This window comes from Papaver somniferum, chromosome 2, assembly GCF_003573695.1.
Source record: "Papaver somniferum cultivar HN1 chromosome 2, ASM357369v1, whole genome shotgun sequence".
NCBI lineage: Eukaryota > Viridiplantae > Streptophyta > Magnoliopsida > Ranunculales > Papaveraceae > Papaver > Papaver somniferum.
Window position 1 is genome coordinate 94,200,121 of NC_039359.1, and position 17,726 is coordinate 94,217,846.

General features: G+C 38.8%; 1 long non-coding RNA gene across 2 annotated transcripts; it reads left to right on the forward strand.

The window, feature by feature from the left end:
• Window positions 1–321: 321 nt before the first annotated feature.
• On the forward strand, window positions 322–2,594 carry LOC113353722. 2 transcript variants are annotated; one of them, XR_003361489.1, is made up of 5 exons: window positions 322–869; window positions 966–1,064; window positions 1,376–1,596; window positions 1,692–2,016; window positions 2,546–2,594. It is a non-coding gene; the product is annotated as an uncharacterized LOC113353722 (long non-coding RNA). The 2 variants fall into 2 exon arrangements; XR_003361488.1 differs by lacking the exon at window positions 2,546–2,594 and having other exon boundaries at window positions 1,692–2,277.
• Window positions 2,595–17,726: the final 15,132 nt, after the last annotated feature.

Consider the following 17,726-nt stretch of genomic DNA (forward strand, 5'->3'; position numbering starts at 1 on the left):
GAAACTCGAGGTTGGAGTTTCCTTCACTACCATTATTAACCCCATAGTTGCAGTAAGGATTCCAATATCCACCAATCAATACTTATACAATAGTAGTATTTGGTGAGTCACCGGACGGCCAGGATACATTGGATTTTTCAACTTCCTCCCCTCCTAGAATAAAGCACACGATTTGGATTTGGTTAATCCGATGGCTGTCCGCCCTCGTTTCCCACGCTAAATGTGTTAATTCCCGTGTCTTAAAAGCGAATCAGAAATTGCTTATTAATAAATAAAAAGATCATAAATTAGGTTTTCATTGTACGTAATGTAACACAGGGGTAAAGGCCTTTCATTGGGTTTTCATTCTTAATTTCATTCCGATTAACATCTCATCATGTTATTGAGTAATCTTTTCCATCCCATAATGTATCATAATTTCTTGATGTCTTTCTATTGTCTCTTCAATAACAGAAGGTTTCCCAAACCATATTGAATTTAGCCTGCTAATCAGGAAAAAAAACGCTCATCCTTGCATTAATTAATTCCTCTATATAAAATGGCTAATCCCATCAGCATCAGATCCTTCCAATGTCATTTACTTTCTATACTGTTATTATTTTTCGGTTCATTCATCAAAGGTTGCTAAACTTTTGGTTTCCAAATCCTATGAGAAGTTTGTGTTGTGGTTTTTGGACTGCCCTTCCTAATATTAATTTTCCACAATTTTGTTAAAAACGTTCATTTGGTCTGTAATGTATCTCCGATGTTTGCAACGTGTTTCTGATAAATTTTCTTTTCCAATTTTCAAATTCGGCCTAAAGAGGTAATGACGCAATTCACACACACCTCGAGACTTCTTCTTACATCTCCAAGCAAGCAAACAAAAGGTATTTGTTTTATTTTCTTGACGAAAAACCCCCGAAACCGATTTATGAATCTGACAAACAATATAAGTCAATGATATTTGTATTTTAAAATGGCAGATCAAAACGATGGCAAACCAGATCAGATGCAATTTGACTGGAAAAGATATCTCTTCTTATTCCATGCTGGACAGCAAGCTCGGATCGCCTACTGACCAGGTATTTTAGGGTTGCTTCTTTGGGATGAAGATCCCACTTTCCTATTTATAACACCTGAAACTCCTAAATATAGTTGCTTTAAGTCTTTTTTGATTTCTTTTCATATCTTATTCTCTTTGATTTGCTTTTCCTGAATAAAGTTGTTTGGATTAGACCCCTGAAAAGGTTTGCCTCATAGATACAATAGCTTTTGTTTATCAGAATTTGATTTTGTAAGCAATCTCACACACACAGGCCCTATTAAACACTTGCACTGTTACAAATTCCTTTTAAAATTGAGAGGATGTTGATTGAATAAAATTTATTTACAGGATGGAACCCTAAGAAATCTCTTTGGACTTGCTAGAATATACCATTAGAACCAGCACAAGCCATAGACAGAGGCTGTGAAGCAGGCCATTGCAAAAACCAACATTAAGATAAATGATGATCAAGCTAAATTGATGTGTGTGGGTTCGTTGCAATTCTCTTCACTCAAAAGAGAAAATGTTGGATGGAAAAGGAAACCTATTCTTTTTGAAAGAATTCATGTGTAATTTTACTTCTCCCCCTCCATTAAACCAACCTAATTTGGCTTAGTTTTCTTGTGTTCTCGGAGATATATGAATAAGTTTTTTTTTTGCCCAGAAAACAAGATTGCTGCCATACACATCTTGGGTGCACAACACGAGACTCAGGAACTGAAGAACAGATTGATTTCTGCTGAAATTGAGGTTTGTGCCTTTGGTGCACAACACGAGACTCACGAGCTGAAGAACAGATTGATTTCTTCCGAAAAATTGAGGTTTGTGCCTTAAAGTCCAAGGCTAGGCAAGATTGTTGTCATAGAGAACTTGGGTGCAGAATGTAGCATAGCACGAAAAAGACAAGCTGAGGAACATAGTGGGTTCTACTGAAATTTAGGTTTCGGCCTTTACGGCCAAGGCTAAGCATCAAGACACATGATAGAAAGGTAAAATCCTTTGCTTGCATTTTGCATTTATTTACTTTTTGTAAGATTTTCCTAGGTGAAACTTATTGAATACAACATCTCATTCATTGAAAGATGATAAGTTGACTTATAATGATTGCCAATCGTTGTTCATTGTCCTTGATGGATTAGCTATATATTATAAAGATGATAATTTAGTAGGTTACCGAGCACTGCATCTATGACGAAAAATCAGTCATCGGCTCATATACTAATTGGGATTGAACCATGGTCTAAAATATGGATATGCTCATATACTAGCTCAGTGTTATTGAACTGCCACTACTCCTGTTCTGAAAATATGCACATGAAACATGGAATTTTATCTTGCATGGATGGTGCAAACTAAAACTAGATTCAGTAGTTAGTATATGCTAAATCTACATTTCAAATTTTAGGAACTTTTTTTTGTTAAATAAATCAATTGGAAAAGCATTTATATGCAGTATATTGGTATGTTCCTGGAATATGTTCAATAGCGTATTTAATTTCAAAATCGTTGAAACCGTAGGAAAGCGTTGACAATAATTCCATCACAGTGGAAAAAGCCTACTCCAGCAACAGTTTCTATCAGATATAAGAGCATTTATATGCAGTGTAATATTGTTATGTTCATGGAATATGTTCAATAGCATATTTAATTTCAAATTTGTGCGGTGAGGCATGAACAAATCTGTTAATGGTGGATTTTCGACAAAGGCTAAAATCGTAAAATCATGATACTGCATGTTTCTGACTCGTCTTCAGGAACGCATGTGACAATTCATATTTTACGATTCGTGAACCGTTTCACGATCTCTGGTTGAGTGAGCATTCCTCCCAGAGAGCTATGACGAATATGTTTCTCGAAAGGCCTCCCCGGCTGAGCGTTCGATGTTTCACACATTTCATCATCATCTCTATGTAGAAACTTAATGATTGAGCGGTTTTATAGACATAATTGTTTGTTTGAGAGCTAAACGCCTTTAGGACGTCACGCCGTTCGTTGTTCCCTGACTACATAGAGAGACCCACCTCTACATAGAATGTAGATGATTGGGCGGTTCTCTAGACATAATTGTTTATTAGAGAGTTGAACACCTTCAGGACGTCACACTGCACGTTGTTCCCTGACTATGTAGAGAGACCGTGTATAGAATCTTGATGATTGGGCGGTTCTCTAGACATAATTGTTTGTTAGAGAGCTGAACGCCTTCAGGACGTCACGCCGTTCGTTGCTCCTTGACTATACACCCCTCAGAATGAATATGATGCTTCAACTATCTCATATCTCGATTCTGTACATAGATTAACTCTAATGTCATTCGCCAACTGAATTCCTAGAAAATAATCTATTATATCTCATTACTCCATTCCATGGTTATCCCCGGCTAGATTCCATGGATTACTAATAGATAACCACTTTATCTCATTACTCCGTTCCTTGAATTCCCCGACTGAATTTCATGGATTAGTAATAGACACTCAATTCATTTTATTACTCCGTTTCATGAATCATTCTCAGCTGAATTTCATGAATTAGTAATAAATATCCAACAATCGCGCGTCTAGACTATCACCGAGTAAGCCCCAAGAAAATAATAGTGCAGTGTACTCAACGATAATGCATGAACGAGCACCCAAATGCACGAACGAGCATTCAAAAATATGGACAAACGAGGAAACTTACGCAAAATAAGAGAGAGAAAATATTAATAAAAAAATAAAAGAGGCGCCTAGGGATCGGGCCCACCGACCGCTCATGCTGCCGTGGCCGGTCCCCCATGCATCTTCCTTTATTTTTTCTTATTTTATTATTTTCATGATCTCATGAAGACTCCTTCATTCGAACAACTTTCCTTGTTTGAGCAAAACTCACAGTTTCTCCATATTTTCCTTCAAAGATGAAAAATAATAAAAATAAGGGAAGGTGTCACGGGACCGGGCTACCTAGACGACCGGCCATGCCCTAGCCATGGCCGGTCCCACACCTGTGTGATACTAGTTGCGACTAGAGTCGATTCTCCTTTAACCTTAGGTTTTTCTAAAACCCAGTAGGTTAACGACTTGAAGACTTCATTGGGATTTTGAAACCAGACCCAACTATTTTCTTTGTAGTTGCGTGTTATGATCTTGTTGTTTTCTATCGTGATTGAGTACTATCTTTTCTAAGATTTCTCGAGATTTAATCTCCGATAGGCAAGATAAAAGGTAGTCACAAACATTTTCATCTCATCGTTTGTGATTCCACAATATCTTGTTTCGCTACCATACGATTAAGATTATTGTGAGGTGATTGATATTTCTAGGTTGTTCTCGGCAATATAAGTCTGGTATATCAATTGGTTCATGTTCACCTTAATTTATCAAAATACGGAACAAAACTCATAGGTATATCTGTGGGAGACAGATTTATCTATTCAATAAACTTTTCTGTGTGAGACAGATTGGTTTATCAAGTCTTCGACTTTGGGTCGTAGCAACTCTTAGTTATGGGTGAGATCAGCTAAGGGAATCAAGTGCGCAGAATCCGGCGTGGTTCTAGAGGCATAAGGAACACGACTGTACCTTGATTAGTGTGGGATTGGTTAGGACTCAACTGCATTCACCTTAATTTATCAAAATACGGAACAAAACTCATAGGTATATCTGTGGGAGACAAATTTATCTATTCAATAAACTTTTTTGTGTGAGACAGATTGGTTTATCAAGTCTTCGACTTTGGGTCGTAGCACCTCTTAGTTATGGGTGAGATCAGCTAAGGGAATCAAGTGCGCAGAATCATGCGTGGTTCTAGAGGCATAAGGAACGCGACTGTACCTTGATTAGAGTGAGATTGGTTAGGGCTCAACTATATTCCAGTCCGAAGTTAACTTGAAGTAGGCTAGTGTCTGTAATGGCTTAATATACAGTGTGGTGTTCAAATCTGGACTAGGTCCCGAGGTTTTTCTGCATTTGCGGTTTCTCGTTAACAAAATTCTGGTGTCTGTATTATTTCTTTTTCGCATTATATTTTCTATATAATTGAAATATCACCGGTTGTGCGTAAGTTCAATCAATCTACTGAACATGTTGATCCCTATAACGTAGATTTTGACGATTAGCAAACCTTCCTTAAAAAACAACTTGATGAAATTTCTGAAGATGGTGACTCATAAATCGATCAAGATGTTGAAGAAGATATGTCAGAATTCTCTTTTATACTAAGTGATATTTCTACAAGAAATATCTACGTCAGATGTGATTGAGCTCATTGCTCCTCTCTGCAGAGAAAATAAGAAACTAAAAAAAAAAATTCTCTGATTTCTTTTATGGATATCAGAATTTTAGATATCTGCTTAAGGACTACAAAGAAAGTCTAAAATCAAAAATTCTTGAGTTTGAGAATCTCAATAGGAAACACTACTTGTTGAGACAGAAGCAAGAATTACTTCTCAACAATTAACGAGTAAGAAACAAAATGAGTCCGATTACTTCAATAAAAATCCTCTTGAGAACCGACTAGCAGAAGCTCTTGAAAAATCAAAATCTTAGAAGAGGAAGCTGTAAGGGTAAGAAGACTCAATGATAGCACAATCAATTTATCTTCCATGGTGGAGGTAGGGAGAATTCATGGCGACAAACGTGGATTAGGATATGATGGAATTGATACTTCGTCAATCAACAAGGAAGTTGTAGATGGGGCAAAAAGACTTGTTGGTTTTTAAGGAATCGAGGCGACCGTGCGGAGGAGACTCCTCGAACCGAGCAAACTGCTTAACCTCACACAGATGCACTGCAAAGGGAGTGCTTGAATTCGAGAGATCAATCTATAAGACTCCGGCCTAAACCAAGAAAATGGTCGTTCCAGAGTCAATTCAGTCACAAGAGAGGATGGGTCGATTTCTAGGAGGGAAGCTGAGAAATGTGTGAGATCAATGATGATCAAGGATTGTGAATGTGTTTAAGGGTTCTGCAAGTTTTGTGAACTGTTGTGTTCGAATAAGTTCTGGTTGATTGATTGAATTCTTGAGAGTGATTGCTCGGATCAGAATTCTTCCGTTCTTTTAATCATGGGTTCAGATACTTATTTATAGTGCAAGAAGTAGTAGACACATTGATCCCAGTAAGTGTGACGGTTGCTGAAGTCAAGGAGTGGGAAAGTGGAAATCGTGTTAAAACCAGTTACTTATCGTTCGGAGACTCGGTTAATTGTCCAGCCACTACTTAGTTAACTCCTTTAAACGCTTGCACGACTTAGTCACATTCTCATCGTGGATGAACACACGTGCCGTAAGCCGCCAGACCAAAACCTAGTTAATATCCCCCGTGTGACACGATTGATGTCGCGTGATTGTGTAGTCTCCAAGGAAGACGTGTATTTAGTTAGTCAATTGTTGACTTGATGATACGATGAGTCTTTGTATTGCTGAGTTGAACATGATTTACAAATATTCTAGGACTCATGAATTGAACATGTCTGTTGAGACAGAGGTATAATTGTCGAATGAATGTTGATAGTTAAGGTGAGCAAATATTTCTCATTCGATGAACTATTGAATATTGATAGTTGAACCAACATTTCTAGTCTGATCAAATATTGCTCATCTGAGAAAATGTTGCTCGTTTGATGAATTATTTGGTAGCGGGACCAAATAAAATATTAATTTAAGATATTGGAAATTGGACCGAGTATAATAATTAAAGTGTTGATTACGGGATAAACTTAAAATTATTAGCATTTGAATCTGGAATTATGAACCTTGGATTCGAAACCCTAATTTTGATCAATTGCTGATCAATTGAAAATCAACCACGGAGTGAAGGAGAGACTAGCTATATGGGATGATAGGCCAATCATGTAGCGCTCAGATGCTCGAGTGATCAAATACCAAAGTCTCTTGAAGACAAGTTGGCGAAAGGATGATTAAATGCTGGTTTAATCATTTATGAAAATAGTGCTCGTCTGAGCGTTAGGTAATAAAACCTAGTTATGAAGAAATAAGGGACTGACCAAGGGGTCATGGAAGCGGCCCTGGTTGGTCATGGGACCGACTGACGATTATTTGATGAAATTCCAAGTTGTTTGGAAGAGTTTAAACTTAATGTGAACAAATTAGGTCAAATGATGAAAATGTGTGGGACCGGCCTCTTGCAAACCAAAGGTCCAACCTAGGTCGGTCAAGGTAATATACCCGTATCACCATAGTGTTCGTCTCTCAGTCCTGGGAATTTTGATATTTTCTGATGCATGTTTGAGCAACATTTGAGAAAATATGAAGAAATCAGGGTTTTTCTCAAACTGAAGAACTTCATAAGATTAAGGAAATAACAATAATAAAATAAAGAATTACAATGTGTGGGACTGGCCATGGCTAAGGCATGGCCGGACGGCTAATGAGCCCGGTCCCATAACACCTTTCCTAATTTTATATTATTTTCATGATGTGAAGGAAATACCATGAAATTAAGGAGTTTGTTGAAACAAATGAGTTTTCATGAGATGAATGAAATAATAATAATAATAATAATCCATATCGGTGGAGAGAGAAGCTCCGGCGATCGGCAATGGGTTCTTCTGGTGATTGTAAACCAGGATCAATCCATCCCTCGTTCGTGATTCAATGCTATATCTCCCTTTCTCCCCCCTGATTATTTTTAAACTGCATATTGATGCACCTGTCTGCCATTGCTTTTTAGGGTTTTCTTTTGAAACTCCAGTTCCAGTTGGAAAACGCAATGCCCAGACCGCGTTTACGATCTGCTACCACTTCTGAAATCATTCATGGCAACCTTGACTCCCATGCCTCTTCTTCTTTGCAGTCGGACAAGATCCCTTGTCCCTTTGCTAACTTTTATGGATGTCAAGGGGGTACTGGTGGATTAGGGTATTCCAGGAGTGGATTGATTCGGCACCTTAAGGATCAGCATTTCCCTACTGAAGCTGCCAGGTCGCTCTGCAAGGTGAGAATTCAGAATATAGGGTTATGCAAGATATGCAATGCTGGCTTTGCACCAAATGCATGACCACCCATACTTGGAAGATGCCTTTCAAATCCAAATCTCATGCTGCAGATGTTATACCAGCGACGTTTAATGGAGTTGGTGTAGATTTCTTGATACATGGTAAGTATCCAAATCTCATGCTGCATTTGAGTTACTCAATCAAATATTGCAGCGCCAGATTACTACTACGGTAAGTATTCCACCGCACTGCAGGCTTCACTTCTCTCGTACATTGAAATCTGCTTTAGATTTTGTTATCGCAAATCCCACAAACCTTGTGGTCTGGTTACGTCTGCTCCTTTTGCCGATTTGCACCCTTAATCTGTATGAACCTAAAAGCTCGAGTGAGGAACGATCTGGTAACAGGAGGAAATTACAGGCAGCTGCGATCAACTCCGCTCTGTTGACTTGGAAGGAACCTTCTGGGTGTTACAGCCTTGTTCAACAGTTGCTAGACCTGACTAAACAGCCTCCTAAGCAGCGTGTGGCCAGCAAAAGAAGTCCAGCAAAAATTTGGTAGCCTGCAGAAAGAAGTTGAGTTACGGTCACTATACCGCTGCTATTCATATTCTCTCATCCAGTGGTGTTGCTCCTCCAACCCCAGACACTCTTTACGAACTCCAGCAGAAACACCCTTTAGCGCAGCCTCCTGTCATTCCAACAGAAGCCATTTCTGCACCTGCTATCTCCATGGGGGCTAGTGATGTTCTTTTGGCTCTTAAGAGTTTCCCAAAAGGGAAGTCTCGTGGCAGAGATGGCCTCAGAGCACAGCATTTATTGGATGCTATGAGTGGTGCTAGCGCAGCTATTGCGGATGACCTGCTGCAGTCGATTACTGGAGTTGTGAATCTTTGGCTTGCAGGTAAATGTCCTTCAATTCTCGGTGAGTTTGTTGCCAGCGCGCCTTTGACGCCCCTGCTCAAACCAGGAGGTGGTTTGAGACCCATTGTTGTGGGTACAATATGGCGCAGGCTCTGCTCTAAATTGGCTGCCAATTCCGTTTGTAAAAGTCTGAACCCCTACCTGGGAAATTTTTAATACGGGGTTGGTATTCCGTGTGGAGGCGAAGGGATTCTGCATTCAGCCAACAGACTGCTCGAGCTTTGTGGTTCTGATACCTCCAAAACAATGTTGCTGATCGACTTCACCAACGCCTTTAATCTCGTTGATCGGTCTACCATCATAAGGGAGGTACGTGCTCGCTGTCCTGGTATTGCATATTGGGTTGAATGCTGCTACATGAAGCCTGCCAGGTTATATTACCGGGACCATATCCTCTCCTCAACACAGGGGGTGCAGCAGGGAGACCCTCTTGGTCCCCTATTATTCGCACTAGCTTTGCATCCGCTCATTGAGAAGATTGCGTCCAATTGCACTCTTGATTTTAACGCCTGGTACCTGGATGATGGCACCATAGCTGGCGATACGTTGGAGGTTTACAAGTCCTTCAAGATTATGCAGGATGTTGGTCCAAGCTACGGGTTGCATTTAAACATTGCCAAGACAGAATTGTTCTGGCCCTCTTTTGATCCGAGGAGGGAGTCTTCTTTCCCGGTTAATATTGGCAAGGCTACAGATGGAGTGAAGCTGCTTGGTGGCCCTGTTAGTTTAGACCCAAGCTTTTGCTGCCGCACTGTGGCTCATAGAGTTGACAAAACTATTCAACTTATGGACAAGATTCAAGTGATGTGTGACCCTCAATGCGAACTCATACTCCTTCGTAGTTGTACTGGGTTATCGAGACTGTTTTTTGCTCTTCGCACTACCTGTCTGATGGCCTTGCTGCCTGCTGCAGAGCGTTTTGACAGTTACCTCATGCAGTATCTCCGGCGTATCGTTGTGGGGGATAATGCTGGTTTTGGTAAGGTCCAACAGCGTCTGGCCACACTGCCGATCAAAGAGGGGGGGCTTGGGGTGGTCACAATCGCCGATACTGTTATAGTATTTTTCGTGCGAGGTAAATAAGGATTCGTTGCTCGGACTTGAAAAGATTTTTAAAACAAAAATATATACAAAATTTGTCACAGGATCAAGAGATATTAGGACTCAGGATTCCACCAATTCTTATACTCATGCGAATCAACTATTAATTCTAGACAATTATAGCTTATAATGATAACAAATATCGACTCTTTTCTTTGAGAAAAATAGATTTTGTAAAGTATTAGATGTAAATCATAAGCATGATGCATCAAGAGTCTCATGGACTAAGCATACATCATCAGATAAAATCACAAGTAATCAAGAAAAATCATAAATCAAACTCATAATAGTGCAAATAGTCATAAAAGAATTAAATAAAATTACTCATGCATAAAGAATGGTTTCCTCCATCATCCCAGTATTGGGGTTTAGATACTCATAATAATCATGTTCTCAAAATACATACTTGAAGCTCAAAATATGATTAAAAGAGTGAAAAATATAAAACAGTGAAACTACGACCCTCTTTAAGCGTCCAGAAAGAAACGATACCAGGGAACTGCAGTAAAACAACGACATTCCGCTGCTGCTTTTAACGCTGGAAAATAAGACTGCTCTTTGCAGTCTGCTCTTCGTGTTCTTCAAGGTCCTCTAATGGCAGCAGCAACAACAGGTGGGAATTGTTGTTAATCCTTCTTCTTCGCTCCTCTGCGTCCCAAACCTTCCCCAAACTCTTGATAATATTCTCTCACTTCGCACCAGCCTTTTTATATACCCAATCAGCACCAAAAATCCCGAGAAAATCTCTTCTATCGGCGACTATTCTTTTTTTCTTCTTCTCTGCGTGCAGTTGAGAAAATCTCTCCTGTCACTCCCTGTACGCGTTTTTTAGATATAAAATTGCCACCAAACTCTTATCAAGACTTGAACAGGACCAAGTATAGTTTACTTCAGCGTAAAAATCTCCCAGAATCTCTTAAAAATAGCTTTGAAAGTTAAACAGAGAGTACGTGTCCTGTTTGGACTTTGATCGCTTCCTCCGACTTATACAGCCCAATTGGTTGGGTTAAATCACTTGTAACAGGCCTGTTTAGTCTATTAGAGTCCATCCCAGTCGAGTTTGGCGATTAAGTCTCTTTAGAAATCGTCCAACAATCGAATCCTAAAAACTGTTCGTGAAACATTTCTTTTCCCGCCAAAACGTTAATTTGAAATGTGAAGAAGGATGCCCCCTAGCCAGTCCCGGTCTCCCTTTAGCAGATGCCTGGAAATGGGTCACCCCTTAGTAATTAGGTTACCCCTTATCCAAAGTGAGAGTCCGTATAGTAATTTTCTCCCACGAGCGCAAAAACCACTTTTTTAGCCAATTTCGCCGCAAAAGCTTACTTCTCTAAAAATACCTACAGGGACATAAAAAGCCATAATAAATATAAAATCGAGCACTAATAATATATACAATTGAGATTATATAAGACATAAAAATGTGCCTATCAAATACCCCCAAACTTATTATTTGCTTGTCCTCGAGCAAATCAAATAGAAAATAAAATCCTAACTCATTGTCACAGGCATCGTCGATTGCATTTAGCGTATGCAACAAGCCTTTAAACCCCTAGGTGTCCCTAGTGGCCGAGTTATAGTCTCGGGAGGTCTTACAAGAGATATACCCACAAAACCTTAATACTCCAGACCCTATCTATCTACAACGAACCTTGGAAGGCACTAAAGAATCTCCTTGGTTGGCATACATATTGACTACAGGAAGAAGTACCCTGATGCGAAATTCCAATTGATGTACACGAGTTTGCACTCAAGCATACTAAAATTCATATAAAGTGACAGAGCTCTACTCAGATAGTTGCACTATGGACATCATATTCGGAGTCAAAACTAATCACATGGATAGATCAAGAAGATGGATATAGAAAAACATATATGGTTTTGATGTTTACTAAGTGAACGGCGTTTCCCATATCTGTCTGAAGGCCTCCGCCAAAATGAACCTATCCTAATGGATTGAGATACTAGTCTGACTAATATCAACACACTGGCATATACAAGGGTACCAGTGGTCGATAACCTAACTCTAGGTCAACACAACTGGCATATACAAGGGTACCAGTGGTCGACTTTATTGAATTTATTCCTTTTGGTCAAATGGTCTGGTCTCAATTCTTTTTTTTTCATTTTTTTTTTCAACTTTTTTTTTCAACTTTTTTTTTTTTTCAACTTTTTTTTTCTTGGTATCTCAATCACTCTAATTCACCCTAGCATTGGTAACAACTTGAATCGTGGCCCCACCTATCACTTAGAGAACATAGTTTAAAAACAAAATAAAATAAAAATAGAAGTGAAAAGGACTCAACGAGATATGGTGAAACTATCATGTTATTTCTAACACCTGAGCTCTGTGCTTTTATGAATAGACTCTTCTAGATGTTGCCATCTAATCAGATTGGTTCCTCAACTCCTACAACCAAAATGCTTCCATCCACTTAGATTGGTTAGTGCAATCCTAAATAGGCATAAATTTCTAAGCTCTGGAGTTATTTATTCATTGCAACTAAAAAGTTTCTCCCATACCCCCAAACTTAAATCTAACATTGTCCTCAATGTTCTAAAGATAAAATTAAAAGCATGAACAAGGAGAAACTGTTACCATTTGAAGCAAAAGAGTTAAGGAAAGATATTACCGTGTTGCATGAGATTGGGTTACCTCCCAAGAAGTGCTAAGTTTAAGTCTTCAGCCAGACTAGAAAGGATTAGTCACTCGAATAAACAGTAAGCCGAATAACTGTGGGTTTAAAACCAAAAAGAGCTGACAAAGGAAACTGCAGTGAACCAAGAAAATGACAAGAAGCATGCCCTTACCTAGTTTCTGAAACTATCGCTAATTGCGGTTCAGGTTCAGGTTCTATGAAGGGTCTAAATAGAATATTTTCATTGGCTGCGTTTCTCATAGATGGGATCCGAATTACTAGGTCTTAGAGTCTGTAAAACTCAAATACGAACTTAGAATCACAAAATAACCTAAATAATTGAGGATCCTCTAAGTCAATCAGTATGACTTACAAAGTTGACCACAGTGAGAGTAGTGGTCATTCTTAGGAAAATGTGTCGATTCTATTAACCTAAAGTACTTAGGTTTAGTCTCAGAACTTAATTCGACTCATTTGAAACGTTCCCACAGTTGGAAGAAAACTATTTGGTGGGAAAACAAAGTCAATCTGGGTATCATAGCCTGGGTTAACCACATCAACCAGAGGATGGGTTTCTAACAACTGAGCTTCTCTGGACATCATTAGGTTCAGGTAAAAGTGTGAAGATAATCTTGTAAGATGGTTGAGGCACAAATGTCAAGTTACACGAGGGAACTTTCTAAGAGTTAAAGAACCGGAGACTGATAATCACCCCCAAACTTAGAGTTTTCAGTGTCTCTAGTTAGACTAGTCACAATCTCCCTAATTTCTAGGTCATCAGATTCCTGAAAATGGGCAATTGATTCTTCTAAGTCAGGTTCATCCTCATTAATCTCTACGAGTTCATCTAAGACTATTGTTTCTAAATCGTACGACTCTAAAACAGTATTCTCAGGATAAAACCGTTCCTCAAAACCATCATCGATTACAGTTTCTAAATCGTTCGACTCGAAAACAGGAGTCTCAAGATAAACCGGTTCCTCTAAACCACTATCGGCTTCGTAATCAACAGGAAAAACTACATCGTCTAAAACGGTGGAATCCCTAATCAAATCCTCGTCCTTTTGAATAGGTGAATAATCATAATAATTATTTGGATTTGAACTAGAAATAATATAATCATTATTAAGCTCAATTGGATTACTAGCTTGCTGATCACTATTCCTACATATCTTATGTTCTTCATCAATACTATCCTCATCATAATCATCATTATAACATGAAAAAGAACGAACCTCATCAAAACAAGTAGTTCTACCAATTCTAACCTTGTTATCTTGATTATGTAAATAACTATCTTCATTCTCAAGGGTATTATTGGATACACTATATTGGCAATTCAAGTAATTTCGAGCAATTCTTTCGTTCGTCTCAGCTATCCGCTTGAGGTGGTCTTCTAAATAAGGTTCACTCATTATTGTAGTTCTTTCGTCTATAATTATACTATTCATATCAGCTAACTTACGCGTCGACTCAGCTAACTTACGTGCTGACTTTAGTAAAGAGGAATTATCAGAAGGATCATAAAAAGGACTACTTTTCAATAGTTTGATTGTATCCTCTAGAGACGAAGAACTAGTACTATAATCTTCTTGCTCGTAAGACTGATGCATGTGTGGATAGTAATTGGGATCACCATGGTATGAACCATAACCTTGAAAAGGTTGGCGTTCCCAACTACTATTCCCACCATGGTCATAAAAATGATGATGTCCATATTCAAATTCAGGTTGATGCTCATTGTATTGGATTCTATCATACCAGCTCGACATTCTTAATTGCAAGGGAAATCTACACAATCACAAACAAGGCTGACTCGACCAAATCAAACCTATAGAATCTAGCAAACAAAAAGCATGATGGCTCCACTTAGATTGTTTTCTAGACCAGCTTCTATTCCTTCGAAAAGGAATTCGTTACAATTTGAGCACACCCCTCTGGAATCAATCCGAGCTAATGTAAGTTGAATCGAGGCGAGGGAAGCTCAGTGGAGCTTTGATACCCAAGGCCTCACCGCTATCACAAGGCGGCGCAGTCACGCATTTAACTCACAGAAACCATCATGAACTTTGAAGTGTGCTTAAAGAGCAACCAATATTTTTCGAACGAGTTTCCTATTAAGCTCGTTACCCTATTGGTCTCGTTCTATTCAAAATTTTAGGCTTAGGTTCGCGTTTGGTTTCGTTTTCCTAAGGCGGGCAAGAAGGAAACAGTGATGAAATCCGAGTCCTTATCTTGATTTAGACAGGCCTTGCCCTTTACTAGGAAATTAAAAACAGTCCAAATTCGTCCTCAATCAATGAATCACCTTAAGGAATACAGTAACTCGCTTACAGGAGATTCGCGAGTGTTTCGATGGACTTACCTCCCGTACCAGACGGGGGATGAACCGTTGAAGTCGACTCGGGCCACGACTCCTATGTCATGTACGAACCCGAGGGGCCGAGACGATATCGTAATCGTTGTCCTTCCCTGCAAACAATTTATTTTTTTTTTATTAATAATAAGACCCTTCTGTAGGGTTAAAAATATAAAAATAAAAAAAAGTCCAAAAGTCCAGAATAAAGTCCAAATAAAAAGTCCAAAAATTACAAAAATTATGAAAAATAAAGCCTATTTACAAATTCTAAAAATAAATAAATAAAAGTTATATACAAAAAAAAAATAATAATAAAAATTAAATCCTAAAAAAAAAAATTATGTCTTTTTTTTCTTCTCTTTTAGCTTTTAGCTTTAAGCTTTTTGTTCCCAAGTCCTTAGTATTCCACTTCGAACCTGTAAATTAAAGACACAAAAAGAAACGTAAAAAGGAACAAATAATAATAAATAAATAAAAAAAATTAAACCTAAAAACAAATCTATATACAAGTCCGCGTCGACGGCGCCATTTTGTTATAGTATTTTTCGTGCGAGGTAAATAAGGATTCGTTGCTCGGACTTGAAAAGATTTTTAAAACAAAAATATATACAAAATTTGTCGCAGGATCAAGAGATACTAGGAGTCAGGATTCCACCAATTCTTATACTCATGCGAATCAACTATTAATTCTAGACAATTATAGCTTATAATGATAACAAATATCGACTCTTTTCTTTGCGAAAAATAGATTTTGTAAAGTATTAGATGTAAATCATAAGCATGATGCATCAATAGTCTCATGGATTAAGCATACATCATCAGATAAAATCATAAATAATCAAGAAAAATCATAAATCAAACTCATAATAGTGCAAATAGTCATAAAAGAATTAAATAAAATTACTCATGCATAAAGAATGGTTTCCTCCATCATCCCAGTATTGGGGTTTAGCTACTCATAATAATCATGTTCTCAAAATACATACTTGAAGCTCAAAATATGATTAAAAGAGTGAAAAATATAAAAAAGTGAAACTACGACCCTCTTTAAGCGTCCAGAAAGAAACGATACCAGGGAACTGCAGTAAAAAAATGACACTCCGCTGCTGTTGTTGACGCTGGAAAATAAGACTGCTCTTTGCAGTCTGTTCTTCGTGTTCTTCAAGGTCCTCTAATGGCAGCAGCAGCAGCAGCAGGTGGGAATTGTTGTTAATCCTTCTTCTTCGCTCCTCTGCGTCCCAAACCTTCCCCAAAATCTTGATAATATTCTCTCACTTCGCACCAGCCTTTTTATATACCCAATCAGCACCAAAAATCCCGAGAAAATCTCTTCTATCGGCGACTATTCTTTTTTTCTTCTTCTCTGCGTGCAGTTGAGAAAATCTCTCCTGTCACTCCCTGTACGCGTTTTTTAGATATAAAATTGCCACCAAACTCTTATCAAGACTTGAACAGGAGCAAGTATAGTTTACTTCAGCGTAAAACTCTCCCAGAATCTCTTAAAAATAGCTTTGAAAGTTAAACAGAGAGTACGTGTCCTGTTTGGACTTTGATCGCTTCCTCCGACTTATACAACCCAATTGGTTGGGTTAAATCACTTGTAACAGGCATGTTTAGTCTATTAGAGTCCATCCCAGTCGAGTTTGGCGATTAAGTCTCTTTAGAAATCGTCCAACAATCGAATCCTAAAAACTGTTCGTGAAACATTTCTTTTCCCGCCAAAACGTTAATTTGAAATGTGAAGAAGGATGCCCTCTAGCCAGTCCCGGTCTCCCTTTAGCAGATGCCTGGGAATGGGTCACCCCTTAGTAATTAGGTTACCCCTTATCCAAAGTTATAGTCCGTATAGTAATTTTCTCCCACGAGCGGAAAAACCACTTTTTTAGCCAATTTCGCCGCAAAAGCTTATTTCTCCAAAAATACCTACAGGGACATAAAAAGCCATAATAAATATAAAATCGAGCACTAATAATATATACAATTGAGATTATATAAGACATAAAAATGTGCCTATCAGATACCATGCATTATTGCTTCCTAGCTTCTCAACTACAGACGCGGCATCTACAGCTCTCTATTCTGAAGACCCCTGCAGCATCAGACCTTTGCCCTGGTTTTCACAATGCTTTGCTGCGTTTCGAGCAAGCCTGTAGGATTTCATACCCGAACTTCAACATCAACGATACCGCCCCCCAATACATGAAGTCTCTGGCGGCTATCTATTTTGGCGCAGTTCGGGACCAGGTTCCTTCCAGCTTTGCTCCATCTCCTCGTGAGGTTGCTGTTTGGCAGTGCAATAGGCGAGACCATGCCATGGACTTCCTTAAAGCTATACCTATACCCGTCCTTGATCAGGCTGTTTGTCCTAGACAGTTTAGCTCGGTATTGCAGTATCGTCTAGGCATACCCCTTTTTGATGAAGGCAACAAATGCTCTTGTTGTGGAAAGCCCATGGATATGTTCGGCGATCATGCCATCCACTGTGCTAGTGATGTTGGGCTTAAATTCAGACATGATCTGGTGAAAGACATCTTGGCTGATATGTGCTTTAGAGCTAGTGTGGTACTCAGGAAAGAGTTTTCCGTGGGTGTCATCAATGGCAAGGATCTTCGACCTGCAGATATTATGGCTTATAATTGGGAAGATGGTAGAGATGTGTGTCTTGATGTCACCGGTGTTTCCCCTTTCACTACCTAGAACCCGCGGCTCCGCTCCGGGTCATGCCATTTCAGTGGCTGTCACTCGCA